Source organism: Coregonus clupeaformis, unplaced genomic scaffold (assembly GCF_020615455.1).
Source record: "Coregonus clupeaformis isolate EN_2021a unplaced genomic scaffold, ASM2061545v1 scaf3853, whole genome shotgun sequence".
Taxonomy (NCBI): Eukaryota; Metazoa; Chordata; class Actinopteri; order Salmoniformes; family Salmonidae; genus Coregonus; species Coregonus clupeaformis.
The window spans coordinates 21,327-37,326 of NW_025537307.1; the positions used below are offsets into that span (position 1 = coordinate 21,327).

At 44.0% G+C, this 16,000-nt stretch overlaps 1 long non-coding RNA gene across 1 annotated transcript; it reads left to right on the top strand.

Annotated features, from left to right (window-relative positions):
- Window positions 1-9,790: 9,790 nt before the first annotated feature.
- LOC123490407 lies at window positions 9,791-10,878 on the top strand. Its single transcript, XR_006660938.1, has 3 exons — window positions 9,791-9,843; window positions 10,455-10,503; window positions 10,615-10,878. It is a non-coding gene; the product is annotated as an uncharacterized LOC123490407 (long non-coding RNA).
- The last annotated feature ends 5,122 nt before the right edge of the window (window positions 10,879-16,000 follow it).

The window sequence follows — 16,000 nt, forward strand, 5'->3', positions numbered from 1 at the left end:
GGTCAGAAACAGACTCCATGAGGGTGGTATGAGGGCCTGACGTCCACAGGTGGGGGTTGTGCTTATAGCCCAATACCGTGCAGGACGTTTGGCATTTGCCAGAGAACACCAAGATTGGCAAATTCGCCACTGGCGCCCTGTGCTCTTCACAGATGAAAGCAGGTTCACACTGAGCACATGTGACAGACGTGACAGAGTCTGGAGACACCGTGGAGAACGTTCTGCTGCCTGCAACATCCTCCAGCATGACCGGTTTGGCGGTGGGTCAGTCATGGTGTGGGGTGGCATTTCTTTGGGGGGCCGCACAGCCCTCCATGTGCTCGCCAGAGGTAGCCTGACTGCCATTAGGTACCGAGATGAGATCCTCAGACCCCTTGTGAGACCATATGCTGGTGCGGTTGGCCCTGGGTTCCTCCTAATGCAAGACAATGCTAGACCTCATGTGGCTGGAGTGTGTCAGCAGTTCCTGCAAGAGGAAGGCATTGATGCTATGGACTGGCCCGCCCGTTCCCCAGACCTGAATCCAATTGAGCACATCTGGGACATCATGTCTCGCTCCATCCACCAACGCCACTTTGCACCACAGACTGTCCAGGAGTTGGCGGATGCTTTAGTCCAGGTCTGGGAGGAGATCCCTCAGGAGACCATCCGCCACCTCATCAGGAGCATGCCCAGGCGTTGTAGGGAGGTCATACAGGCACGTGGAGGCCACACACACTACTGAGCCTCATTTTGACCTGTTTAAGGACATTACATCAAAGTTGGATCAGCCTGTAGTGTGGTTTTCCACTTTAATTTTGAGGGTGACTCCAAATCCAGACCTCCATGGGTTGATACATTTGATTTCCATTGATCATTTTTTGTGTGATTTTGTTGTCAGCACATTCAACTATGTAAAGAAAAAAGTATTTAATAAGATTATTTCATTCATTCAGATCTAGGATGTGTTGTTTAAGTGTTCCCTTTATTTTTTTGAGCAGTGTACATATTACCTGGACTAACCTGTGCCCCGCACATTGACTCGGTACCGGTACAACCTGTATATAGCCTTGTTATTGTTATTTTATTGTGTTACTGTTTTTCCATTAGTTTATTTAGCAAATTTTTTGAACTTTAAAAAAAAACCTCTACATTGTTGGTTAAGGGCTCGTAAGTAAGCATTTCATGGTAAGGTCTACAGCAGTTGTATTCGGTGCATGTGACAAATACAATTTGATTTGAAAACTCCTATTTTTCCTTCATAGCTTGTTCTCCATTTTCAAAAAAAAAAAAAAAAAAAAACACATCTCTCTCTGTTCGGCTACTCGGGTTTAACTAAGTGTTGTAGTCATATCTGTTGTGTTAACATCCAGTGTTTCTGCTTTGTCTTCAATTGTTTTTAATGACAAATGCAGTTCAGAAGCTGAAAATTCTAAAAAGGGGAGTAAGGACCTGGCAACACCCCAGAACCAAAAACACCTCTCCACCAAGAAGCAGTCTTCCACATCCCAAATGCCAAACGCCACGAAGACACGTGAGTCCAAAAGTTGGCATCACAAATGCTCACTGTATTTATACTGGTAGTACTCATGTCTCTTGTTTTATCAAAGATTTGATTGGTTGGTATTTCTCTGTAAAGGTAGCGATAACCATCCTGTTTTATGTTTAATCTACCTTGTCCTACAGCTGCTCCTTGCAGTGCCACCAGTGCGGTGAGCAGTGCTAAGGTTTCCTGGAGTGTCCGGCTTCTCAAAACCCCTCTGGAGTACTGGAAAGGGGCCAGAGTCGTCTTGGATTGCAACATGAACGTCACCATTCATGGGGGTTATGACCAGTCGTCTATGCTTTACTCTGTAAGCTGCTGCTCCGTGGTGCTCTGCTTCGTTTAGTTTTCTATTGTAGAGCACTGTATCCCCAGCCAATCCACTAATCACCAAGGCCTTCGTTAGTTGAATCAGGTGTTCTAGTTGTGGAATACATCCAACAAGCGGAACGGCTGGGCGAAATCAGAGGTTTGGGACACAATGTTGTAGAGTGATACCAGCAGCAGACCACCCTGCATCCCACTGCTGCCTTGCCTCTGAAGCTAAGCAGGGTTGGTCCTGGTCGGTCCCTGGATGGGAGACCAGACCACCCTGCATCCCACTGCTGCCTTGCCTCTGAAGCTAAGCAGGGTTGGTCCTGGTCGGTCCCTGGATGGGAGACCAGACCACCCTGCATCCCACTGCTGCCTTGCCTCTGAAGCTAAGCAGGGTTGGTCCTGGTCGGTCCCTGGATGGGAGACCAGACCACCCTGCATCCCACTGCTGCCTTGCCTCTGAAGCTAAGCAGGGTTGGTCCTGGTCGGTCCCTGGATGGGGAGACCAGACCACCCTGCATCCCACTGCTGCCTTGCCTCTGAAGCTAAGCAGGGTTGGTCCTGGTCGGTCCCTGGATGGGAGACCAGACCACCCTGCATCCCACTGCTGCCTTGCCTCTGAAGCTAAGCAGGGTTGGTCCTGGTCGGTCCCTGGATGGGAGACCAGACCACCCTGCATCCCACTGCTGCCTTGCCTCTGAAGCTAAGCAGGGTTGGTCCTGGTCGGTCCCTGGATGGGAGACCAGACCACCCTGCATCCCACTGCTGCCTTGCCTCTGAAGCTAAGCAGGGTTGGTCCTGGTCGGTCCCTGGATGGGAGACCAGACCACCCTGCATCCCACTGCTGCCTTGCCTCTGAAGCTAAGCAGGGTTGGTCCTGGTCGGTCCCTGGATGAGGGCCAGTAGGAGGCACTCTTTCCTCTGGTCTAAAAAATTATAATATCCCAATGCCCCAGGGCAGTGATTGGGGACAATGCCCTGTGCAGGATGCCGTCTTTCGGATGGGACGTTAAACAGGTGTCCTGACTCTCTGTGGTCACTAAAGATCCCATGGCACTTGTTGTAAGAGTAGGGGTGTTAACGTAGGTGTCCTGGCTAAATTCCCAATCTGGCCCTCATACCATCATGGCCTCCTAATCATCCCCAGCTTCCAATTGGCTCATTCATCCCCCCTCCTCTCCCCTGTAACTATTCCCCAGGTCGTTGCTGTAAATGAGAATGTGTTCTCAGTCAACTTACCTGGTAAAATAATTAATTGATATGCTATTTCCCTACTTTCTCAGCAAGTCAGTACACCTGTAGCCAGAGCATTGTTAGACGGACCACCAAAACCGGCCAAGGTGTTCTTACCTCCAGCGGAAGGTATGTTGTTTTTCTATACATAAGCTTGGGAATGCATTTATCCTCATATTCCAGCTGCAACAAAGATGGGTACTACATTGTATTTGACAGTGTGATGTTCTACAGAGAGGCTGCGAGGTGACACCAGTGACGAGGAGACTGTGCCACTGAGAAAGGTGAAGGCTTATCACAGGCCTCTGAGGTTGAAGCCAGAGGAGAACCCCCCTCACACGGCCCCTGAGTCTTGGCGGTGTAAGGCTGAAGACAACGCCCTTTCCAGGGGCCCCGAAAGGCCCAAGAAGGCCAGCCCAGAGCCTCACAGGTCCATGTCTTTGGAGAACTCCTCTCACGGGGGCAGAGGAAGACCCAAGAAAGCCAGTCCAAACTCTGAGTGGTCTAAGCCCGAGAACCCCTCTCACAGGGGCAGAGGAAGACCGAAGAAAGCCAGTCCAAACTCTCAGTGCTCTAAGCCCGAGAACCCCTCTCACAGGGGCAGAGGAAGACCCAAGAAAGCCAGTCCAAACTCTGAGTGGTCTAAGCCCGAGAACCCCTCTCACAGGGGCAGAGGAAGACCGAAGAAAGCCAGTCCAAACTCTCAGTGGTCTATGCCAGAGAACCCCTCTCACAGGGGCAGAGGAAGACCCAAGAAAGCCAGTCCAAACTCTGAGTGGTCTAAGCCCGAGAACCCCTCTCACAGGGGCAGAGGAAGACCCAAGAAAGCCAGTCCAAACTCTGAGTGGTCTAAGCCCGAGAACCCCTCTCACAGGGGCAGAGGAAGACCCAAGAAAGCCAGTCCAAACTCTGAGTGGTCTAAGCCCGAGAACCCCTCTCACAGGGGCAGAGGAAGACCCAAGAAAGCCAGTCCAAACTCTGAGTGGTCTATGCCAGAGAACCCCTCTCACAGGGGCAGAGGAAGACCCAAGAAAGCCAGTCCAAACTCTGAGTGGTCTAAGCCCGAGAACCCCTCTCACAGGGGCAGAGGAAGACCCAAGAAAGCCAGTCCAAACTCTCAGTGGTCTATGCCAGAGAACCCCTCTCACAGGGGCAGAGGAAGACCCAAGAAAGCCAGTCCAAACTCTGAGTGGTCTAAGCCCGAGAACCCCTCTCACAGGGGCAGAGGAAGACCCAAGAAAGCCAGTCCAAACTCTGAGTGGTCTATGCCAGAGAACCCCTCTCACAGGGGCAGAGGAAGACCCAAGAAAGCCAGTCCAAACTCTCAGTGGTCTATGCCAGAGAACCCCTCTCACAGGGGCAGAGGAAGACCCAAGAAAGCCAGTCCAAACTCTCAGTGGTCTAAGCCCGAGAACCCCTCTCACAGGGGCAGAGGAAGACCCAAGAAAGCCAGTCCAAACTCTGAGTGGTCTAAGCCCGAGAACCCCTCTCACAGGGGCAGAGGAAGACCGAAGAAAGCCAGTCCAAACTCTCAGTGGTCTATGCCAGAGAACCCCTCTCACAGGGGCAGAGGAAGACCCAAGAGGGTGAGCCCAGCATCTCAGAGGTCCAAATCTGATGTGATCCTCTCTCCCAAGCACCGGGGACGGCCCAGGAAGACCAGCCCAAGGTTTCAGGGTGCAGCAGCGCCGGCCGCGTACGCAGACCCTGCCCCGCAATTCCCGACCCGTCCACGTCGCTCTCGCCAGGGCGCTAACAAACAGAGCGCCGATGACAACTCGGACAACGCCAATACATCCTCAGAGCTGTTACCGGGGAAACGAGTCAAGGGTTCAAAAAAAGTAGGCCCTCCGAGAGTGCTTGATATGTCAAAGAATAGGGTCAGTCCTCAGAAGAAGCTCCCAGCGAAACTCTGGGATGACATCGTGATGGAAAGGAAAGACACAGGGAAACCTGCGCCCACAAAGACCGTTTCAGCCTCCGTGGGTAGGAGTAGGAACGTTCAGGACGGTGGTCGCGGTACTGCCGGAGAGTCCCAGTCCGATGACGACTTCACGCAGAAGAAAAAACCCAAGGCATTCAAATCGGGACCCATAAAGCCACGGGGTAAGAGGACACGTGGAAGGGTTCCGGAAGACTCCAAGGCAGCATCGAGTGATTCGTCGACTTCCCAGGACGACCGGAAGAGTGAATTGAGTAAAAGGGCTGGCCCGCAGACACTGAGGGGAAAGGGCAGCAAATTCCTCAGGGTTCAGCAGAGAGAAAAGGAAGGAAATGGAGATCAGTGGACAGAGACACAACTGTTGAGACTACATGAGTAAGTTTGCTACAATTGTCTACATATTGGCATTTTGTACAAGCAAATGGCAGTGAGCAGCCAAATAACCATAATATTTGAAGTAGATGAGAAAGTATGTTATCCAATGCATTGCGTGCGTCACATGCATCACTCGGTTTACTCAACTCTGGTTAAACAATAGCCTCCTTTTTTATAATGCACAATGTTGAAGAAAAGTTTCAAATTAGCTAGCACGTTTAAATGTGTGGCAATTGCCTTGTTTATACAGAAACACGAGTGTATGTCAACTTCTTGTGCGTACGTTTGGCTTTCAGGGCTGTGACGTCACTTCCCAAACACACAAATGACTTCTGGGTGAACGTTGCCATGGTGGTGGCCAAGGATGACCACGATGACATCTTCAACAGCTCGCCCATGCAGAACAAGCGGGTCAAGGTGCGTTTCCCCCCGGGCTGCGCCGTTTCAACCACTCAGCAATGTTGCCGGGTTTTGAGTTTCTTAAGGAAAATATTGCATATCTTTTTTTTCTTCATATATGTACATTATGTGGTGCTGGAGGTCAAAGAATACAGGTCAAAGAATACATTCAGCAAAATTCAAAGAAGTCTCCGCACACTGCAGTTGTATTGTATTCTTCCGACAGCTGTGTCATTAACAAACATTTAGAGATAGATTGTCATGTTGCTCACATGTGCAAAATGTATATTTAACAACAGCTGATAGATTGCTTCTCTCCCATGTCTAAAAGCTTGGGTACCAAATTGATATTTCAAGACGGCTGACCGCTTAACAACAATCTTGTAGCAATCAGAAATGGGGTGCCCGAACTGAATGTGCTCTCTTGTGAATCAGTTGCCCACAGTGTCTCCCAAAGGGAAAGAGGATGTGTTCATGCGCTCTGAGCAAGACCCACAAACCCCCAGCTCATCACGCTTCCCATCAGTGAAAACTCCTCAGTGTCTCCACATCACGCCCGGCATGATGGGCTCGGTGAACAGGTAAATGCAACTATCCCACCGACATGGTGGTCCTCTATAGCTCAGTTGGTAGAGCATGGCACTTGCAATGCCAGGATAGTGGGTTCGATTCCCGGGACCACCCGTACGTAAGATGCATGCATGACTAAGTTGCTTTGGATAAAAGCGTCTGCTAAAATGGCATATATTCTGAAAGGAAAGGCTAACCCAATCACTGCTTATAGTAATGAGTGATTTGAATACTGCATTTCATTTGTAATGTGCGCTGTTATGTTCATTGAGCACGGTTACATGCACAACAATATGATTATTGTGGATAGTCAGATTAATATAATAGTTGGTTTAAACGTTTACATGCGCAACTCAATATTAGGAAGGTGTAACTCCATATTAGGAAGGTGTAACTTCATATTAGGAAGGTGTAACTCCATATTAGGAAGGTGTAACTCCATATTAGGAAGGTGTAACTCCATATTAGGAAGGTGTAACTCCATATTAGGAAGGTGTAACTCCATATTAGGAAGGTGTAACTCCATATTAGGAAGGTGTAACTCCATATTAGGAAGGTGTAACTCCATATTAGGAAGGTACCGGTGCTAGCACATACACAGATCAAATACACTGCTGGAACGGCGATTAAGCTGTTCATGTCCTAATAGTTGGAAAGGTCATGTCCTAATAGTTGGAAAGGTCATGTCCTAATAGTTGGAAAGGTTATGTCCTAATAGTTGGAAAGGTCATGTCCTAATAGTTGGAAAGGTCATGTCCTAATAGATGGAAAGGTCATGTCCTAATAGTTGGAAAGGTCATGTCCTAATAGTTGGAAAGGTCATGTCCTAATAGATGGAAAGGTCATGTCCTAATAGTTGGAAAGGTCATGTCCTAATAGATGGAAAGGTCATGTCCTAATAGTTGGAAAGGTCATGTCCTAATAGTTGGAAAGGTCATGTCCTAATAGTTGGAAAGGTCATGTCCTAATAGTTGGAAAGGTCATGTCCTAATAGTTGGAAAGGTCATGTCCTAATAGTTGGAAAGGTCATGTCCTAATAGTTGGAAAGGTCATGTCCTAATAGTTGGAAAGGTCATGTCCTAATAGTTGGAAAGGTCATGTCCTAATAGTTGGAAAGGTCATGTCCTAATAGTTGGAAAGGTCATGTCCTAATAGTTGGAAAGGTCATGTCCTAATAGTTGGAAAGGTCATGTCCTAATAGTTGGAAAGGTCATGTCCTAATAGATGGAAAGGTCATGTCCTAATAGTTGGAAAGGTCATGTCCTAATAGTTGGAAAGGTCATGTCCTAATAGTTGGAAAGGTCATGTCCTAATAGATGGAAAGGTCATGTCCTAATAGTTGGAAAGGTCATGTCCTAATAGTTGGAAAGGTCATGTCCTAATAGTTGGAAAGGTCATGTCCTAATAGTTGGAAAGGTCATGTCCTAATAGTTGGAAAGGTCATGTCCTAATAGTTGGAAAGGTCATGTCCTAATAGTTGGAAAGGTCATGTCCTAATAGTTGGAAAGGTCATGTCCTAATAGTTGGAAAGGTCATGTCCTAATAGTTGGAAAGGTCATGTCCTAATAGTTGGAAAGGTCATGTCCTAATAGTTGGAAAGGTCATGTCCTAATAGTTGGAAAGGTCATGTCCTAATAGTTGGAAAGGTCATGTCCTAATAGTTGGAAAGGTCATGTCCTAATAGTTGGAAAGGTCATGTCCTAATAGTTGGAAAGGTCATGTCCTAATAGTTGGAAAGGTCATGTCCTAATAGTTGGAAAGGTCATGTCCTAATAGTTGGAAAGGTCATGTCCTAATAGTTGGAAAGGTCATGTCCTAATAGTTGGAAAGGTCATGTCCTAATAGATGGAAAGGTCATGTCCTAATAGATGGAAAGGTCATGTCCTAATAGTTGGAAAGGTCATGTCCTAATAGATGGAAAGGTCATGTCCTAATAGTTGGAAAGGTCATGTCCTAATAGTTGGAAAGGTCATGTCCTAATAGTTGGAAAGGTTGCTCAGAAAACCAGATGTTTTAATTAGGGCTGTCAAATGATTAAAATTTTTAATCAAATTAATCAGAATTTTCTGTGGATTAATCATGATTAATCACTATTTGCAATTACACCTGAATCCTAACCATTTTTTTTCTGAAATGCATACCAAAAGATAAATAACAGGACACAGATACATAATTTTCATATTATGTCTGTTTATTAACACAGCCAAATAATGGTGTTTTAAATCAAGCTGAAACATACTACACACCATAATATTTGTCTTTGTAATGTTCCATCACTTCCTCTTTGGCATTCCTCTTAACCAGGATGTACAATTTACAGTATTCAATTGAACAGAAAGCAATAAATGTAGTCAAATCATAACAGTGACCTACCACATTTTTGCACAATTTGAGTCATCTGTGGAAAAAAACATTTTCAATAAAACTTTTAAATCAAACCAAAGAACAATCTTTTACCTTTTCCTCCATTCTTTAATCCAGTTGCTCAAAAATCCAGTTGCTAACTACTATAACATGTTGCACTGAAACTGGTCTTTTTGTTTGAACATCACCTTTCAAATCTACTGAGCTTCATCATCTTTCAGCCAGTTGCTGAGGCAAACTAACTTGTTCACATTTTCTGAAAGTAAAGCTGACCTTTTCTTGTTCACAATGTGACCTGCAACTGAGAAAAGTCGTTCACAGGGAACAGTGGTTGCAGGAGTGGCTAGATATCAAATTATCTGAGGTTGATTTTGTTAATTGCCTGCAAACATTCAGCGTGGTCTGGCGCAAACCACTTGCTGAATCTGACGGCCCAGCAAACGCATGTTTGGCGTTGACATGGTACTTCAAGCTTGAACAGCTCCGGTGAAATTGAAACTCCTTCTTACAAATCTTGCAAATAACCTTGTACTTGTTAACTGTACCATCATCATTCTTTTTATATTTGAATCCGTCAATAGGCCCACTTTGCTCACCTTGCCCCATCTCGCCTCTAGCTCCCAACCACTTTCCTGACCTGAATAATTTGTCACACTGCGCATGCGTGAAATGCGTTAAAAAAATTGACGTAATTAACAGCAAACAACTAATTAACGTCGTTAACGCGCTATTTTTGACAGCCCTAGTTTTAATCTGCATATGCTTACTTCGATTATGACCTTACGCCGAGTAAGGTAAGCAGAGTAAGGTAAGCAGAGTAAGGTGTTTACATGACTGATGCCATACTTGGCCTTCTGCTATAATCAGTTTAATATCAAATTATTAGTGTGCTTGTAAACGTACTCATTGACATGTTTGTTTTTTAAATCAGTCACTCATAGTAGACTGTTATTACAAGACAGGTGGTACTACCGGTAAATATGTTGGTTTTCTCACACCATTGTAAAATCAGAAACTTTTCATAAACATTTTCAGAGACAACGATGACAAGTATATCTACCAACTTCAAAAAAGAATGAAAAAAGGCCAGGCGAAGCTGCATAAATTGGGGGCCGCTTCAAAGGTAGGAGGAGCTTATCGACAAAAGAAGGGCTCAGTCATACATACAGTGTGTCTGGGGCCATTGTGAAAATGAACTCGTCTCAAGGATGTAGCTCAATTGGTAGAGCATGGCGTTTGCAACGCCAGTGTTGTGGGTTCGATTCCCACGGGGGGGCCAGTATGAAAAAAATTATAATGTATGCACTCACTTAACTGTAAGTCGCTCTGGATAAGAGCGTCTGCTAAATGACTAAAAATTTAAAAAATGTAAAGGATGCCAGGAACAACTGTCTAGTGCAGTGCTCTGGGGAAAAGGTGATAGTCCGGAGGGGAGATCTTTTTAAAGTAGTTCACTGTTTTATTGTTTTGTCATATGAATATGCCAATATAATTATTATTGTTAAACAGGATGTATATACCACAGGAGGTTGGTGCCACCTTAATTAGGGAGGATGGGCTCGTGGTAATAGCTGGAGCGGAATGGTATCAAACACATGGTTTCCATGGTTTCCGTGCGTTTGAATCCATTCCATCCGCTCCGTTCCAGCCATTACTATGAGCCGTCCTCCCCTCAGCAGCCTCCACTGGTATGTACAGAATGTTATTAAATGTTTTTCTGCGTTTTCCATCTAGTACACGCCAACGCCATCAGCCAAACGTGTTTTGAAGAGATGCAACACCGGTCAGTGTTCTTTTTTTTGAATGAAGATTTTGTATTGATGTATTTTACACTTGCAGAACTTGAGAATTTGGAAACCTTATTCACTCAATAATATGTTTACTTGTGTTTCAGCAGAGAATGATTCTTCTTTTGTGGTGTGGGAAATGTTCCCTGACAAGGAGGACCATTCAGTGGAAAGTGGGGAAGAAGAGGACTATTATTTTATGGATGATGACTGAGCTGCAGATTTATGGGTCTCTTTACTCCAAGCAGGCCGAAAAGGGGAGGGACATATCTGAGTTTGTCTAATAAGAAACGCTAGTTTTTGTTGCAAAACATTTAGCTATGGTTTGTACTTATACACCCTGTTTGGATGATTACGTTTTAAAACAGGAAATGAAAATGCTGTAACAGTGTCAATATTTTTATATCTATATACACTGTGTAGTTGTCAATTACCTTCTGTGATTCAATCCCCACTGCTGTTGTTTTAAAATGGGTTTAAAATGTATTTTTATATATTGTGCCCCCTGAATGCAGAGCCTTTTTACAATAAATGTTAGGACGACAATTTTGTTCATGGTGGTTGTTTCCAATACTTTTTCACAGAGTACAGGCAAAGATAAAAAACCCTCTGGTGTGTTCTGTAATGCTTGAGTTTCAGAATTAATTTACTTGGCTTATCGCGATCTAGCGACCCCTTGTGGCGGGCCGGGGCGCCTGCAGGGTGACATCGGTCGTCAGTTGAACGGTGTTTCCGGGTTAAGCGTGTTAAGAAGCGAGGTCTGACGATGACAAACCAGAGTGTGTATGTAGCCTGTCACAAAAAGGCTTTTTGCATGTTAATAATTTGGCAGACATGACTTGTAAGTGCATTAAACTAAGGTAGGGGAGACGACCACATATCGTCATCGTAAGTAGGCTAAAACCTTTTCTAAAAAACAGCAGCTCGAAGCAGCCACAAAGCTAGTGAGTGAGGTACCTAATACCAGTGCTACAGTATATACTACCACCGGTTCAACTTTGGCTACTAACATACCACTTAGAATGCATTTGTAAGTAGTACGCTGGTGTGGATATTGGAACAAATTGTACGATATTTGTTTGATCATAGAGATGAATACAGTAGAGAAGACCATGTCAAAGATTTATCTGTATCTAGCTCTATGGCTTTGATAATGACTTCTCAGGTCGCCACGAGTCCCAGGAGCGCTTCCTCCAGTGGATGCTCAGCAACATGATGGACATCCCGTGGGTCCACACCATCAGCTACAAGGACGACGAGGACAGCCACCTACATGATGCGCATCACCACTGAGTTCATGAAGGACGGTGTCCGGTAATTTATACTTTAATAACTTTTACAAATATATTCATATATATAGTATCCTTTGTTTATATCTGTGTCCATATTCTCTAAAGTTTCTAGAGGATAGACCATATTTCATTATTTTCAATTTAACTGTAACTCTTCCAACTATTTACTTTTTTCACAACCCCAACCAGTTTGGCGTCAAAACAGTTACAACAAAGTCATATTGACATAGTAAAACAAATGTGTAACAAAATAATATACATGGTATTCACTAAGTTGATGGTTTATATTTAAGATAATGTTTTACAGCTTTGTCATTCAATTTTTTTTTTTTTTTTTTTATCATCTTATTTGATTATTTGATATAGTTTAAATGTGCTAAGGCCACACAGAGGGTCGTCACTAGTTACCACAGTCATAAAGCCTGCCTATTTCTACTATTGATCTTCTTAAAATCTGATTCTAAACCTGACCTTAACCACACTGCTAACCTTAAATTCAGACCAAAAAGCTAATTTTAGTTAATGCATTTTTACGATATATCCAATTTTGACTTTGTGGCTTTGCTATCTAGTGGAAAATTAGACACCTGATAATCTGAAGTACACCCAAAAGGCCACGTTACAAAATTCAAAAATCAAAGGAGCTAGAAATAGGGCGACCGTATCGGTTGGCGCCATCTTGTTGTAAATTCCTCCCAAAAAAAGTTTACTTTGAACGTTTCCAGTAATATACCCTCCCTTTGCAACCCTATCTAGACTACTTGAATAGTGTAAACCCAAGCAGGTGTGGATGTTGTAAGAGGTGAGGTGGCCTTGGTGTCTGTGGTGATGTCATTTGTTACTCTGGTAACGTGTGTGTAGAATCATATGAGTCAGGCAGGCCTATGAAACATTAACACTGCACCATGTTTAACTGAGTAAACTGAAACCGTGGTGAGTGGATAAATTGCCTCTATCCTCCGTTCTATTGGTGAATGTGCAATCACTGGAGAATAAACTGGATGAGCTCCGTTCGAGACTATATTATCAACGTAATCTGAAGAACTGTAATTTCCTATGTTTCTGAGTCATGGCTGAACAAGGACGGTAAATATACATTTAGCTGTTTTTTTCTATACATCGGCAAGACAGAACGGTGGCGTCGGGAAGCTCAGGGGAGGTGGTGTGTCTCTTTGTCAACAACAACTGGTGCGTGATCTCGAATATTAAGGAAGTCTCGAGGTTCTGCTCGCCTGTTAGAATGCCTCATGAGAAGCTGTAGGTAGACCATACTATTTACCAAGAGAGTTCTGATATATATTTTTCATGGCTGTCTATTTAACACCACAAACCGATGCTGGCACTAAGACCGCACAACGAGCTGTATAGGGCCATAAGCAAACAAGAAAATGCTCACCCATAGGCGGCGCTCCTAGTGGCCAGTGACTTTAATGCAGGAAAACTGAAAACTGTTTTACCTAATTTCTAACGGCATGACACCTGTGCAACTAGAGACGAAAAAACGAGATGACCTTTACTCCAGACACAGATCATACAAAGCTCTCCCTCGCCATCCATTTGGCAAATCTGACCATAACTCTATCCTGCCTCCCGAGTGGCGTAGCGGCCTAAGGCCCGGGTTCGATCCCGGGCTGTGCCGCAGCCGGCCATGACACGAAAAAGGGGTAAAAGGTTATAAAAAATAATAATACATTTAAAAAAGGCTATCCTCCTGTATTGAGTGCGTCCCTGGTACTTCCTGTGAGTTTTTGCTTGTAAGCAGGAATCAGAAGTGGTCTGATGAAGTGGATGCTAAGCTACAGGACTGTTTCGCTAGCACAGACTGGAATATGTTCCCGGATTCATCCGATGGCATTGAGGAGTTTACCACATCAGTCATTTGCTTCATTAATAAGTGCATCGATGACGTCGTCCCCACAGTGACTGTACGTACATATCCCAACCAGAAGCCATGGTTTTCAGGCAACATCCGCACTGAGCTAAAGGCTAGAGCTGCCGCTTTCAAGGAGCAGGACATTAATCCGGACTCTTATAAGAAATCCCTCTATGCCCTCAGACAAACTATCAAACAGGCAAAGCGTCAATACAGGCCCAAGATCGAATCCTACTACACTGGCTCTGACGCTCGTCGAATGTGGCAGGGCTTGGAAACTATCACAGATTACAAAGGGAAACCCAGCCGCGAACTGTCCAGTGACGCAAGCCTACCAGACGAGCTAAATACCTTCTATGCTCACGTCGAGGCTTGCAACACTGAACCATGCATGAGAGCAAAAGCTGTTCCAGACGACCATAGTCCCTGTGCCCAAGAACGCCAAGGTAACCTGTCTAAATGACTATCGCCCCGTAGCACATACATCTGTAGTGTTAGAAATTGCGTAATTCAAATCTGGTATTGGAATAAGAATCAAGAGATCTTCAATCCAAGCTTAATTTATTATATGCAAAATGTATGTATGATAAGTATGAAGGTTCGTATATGTCTAATTGTTTAACCAGTATTTTGCAGGGTCAAACATCAAACGTTAAATCAAATAATAAACCAAAAAGCTTCAACCCAAACACCTAGAACCAGTATTATGCTATGTCAAACATCAAACACTGAATCAAATAATAAACCAAATTGTTTCAACACAACTATTCAAAACCAGTTCAGTCACACAATTAATCACTTTAGCTTTATGTTCCCAATTGTTATTGGTGGGTTATATGGTTTAAACAATCACGAACCCAACAGTTATCCCCAAATTACACAGTTTGGACAGCCACAGACGTTTTAACTTCCAATTAGTTTTCTATCAAGGTATACTGGTTTATCATTCACACTCTCATTCATACGACCACCACTCTCACTGTCTAACCTTTTTATCATGCTTCCTAGGATTTTTAAGTCATAAACCGTACTGTCACACCACTTGTGTTGAATATCTGCTATGGGAGTCAGACCCCTCTAACCATAGTTCACTACTTATTTAAAACACATCCTATGGGAGTCACACCCTCTAACCATAGGTCACACCATTTATTTAAAATACATCCTATGGGAGTCACACCCTCTAACCATAGGTCACACTGTTTATTTAAAATACATCCTATGGGAGTCACACCCTCTAACCATAGGTCACACTGTTAATTTAAAATACATCCTATGGGAGTCACACCCTCTAACCATAGGTCACACCATTTATTTAAAATACATCCTATGGGAGTCACACCCTCTAACCATAGGTCACACCATTTATTTAAAATACATCCTATGGGAGTCACACCCTCTAACCATAGGTCACACTGTTTATTTAAAATACATCCTATGGGAGTCACACCCTCTAACCATAGGTCACACTGTTAATTTAAAATACATCCTATGGGAGTCACACCCCTCTAACCATAGGTCACACTGTTAATTTAAATACATCCTATGGGAGTCACACCCTCTAACCATAGGTCACACTGTTAATTTAAAATACATCCTATGGGAGTCACACCCTCTAACCATAGGTCACACTGTTAATTTAAAATACATCCTATGGGAGTCACACCCTCTAACCATAGGTCACACTGTTAATTTAAAATACATCCTATGGGAGTCACACCCTCTAACCATAGGTCACACTGTTAATTTAAAATACATCCTATGGGAGTCACACCCTCTAACCATAGGTCACACTGTTTATTCAGCTTTAAAGTGCCACCTATGAACCTCTAGTCATAGTTTGCACTCCCATGGGTTTAACCATCACAATTATCAAACATTTGCATAGTATATTGTGAAATCGAAATAGTATACTGTAATTGTTATTTATAGTAGAATAGGGTTCACTTACATCAAACAGGTGCTTCACAAAATTAATTTGGATAAAGCCAAGTGCAAAACTTCAGTTATATTACAATAGGTGTTTTGCTTACCTTTATAGAAGCCCGGGCAATTTGTGAAACACGGTTCGATGACAGTGATGTCCAATAGGCTGGGTGAATTCCAGCGAAGTGAAGTTCCGCTACCAGATCACAGTCGGAGGTCACCAATTGTTAGAAATTGCGTAATTCAAATCTGGTATTGGAATAAGAATCAAGAGATCTTCAATCCAAGCTTAATTTATTATATGCAAAATGTATGTATGATAAGTATGAAGGTTCGTATATACGGGTCCACCGAGATACCACGCAGGGCACTCTTAGAACTAATCCATTGTTCTAAGTTCGT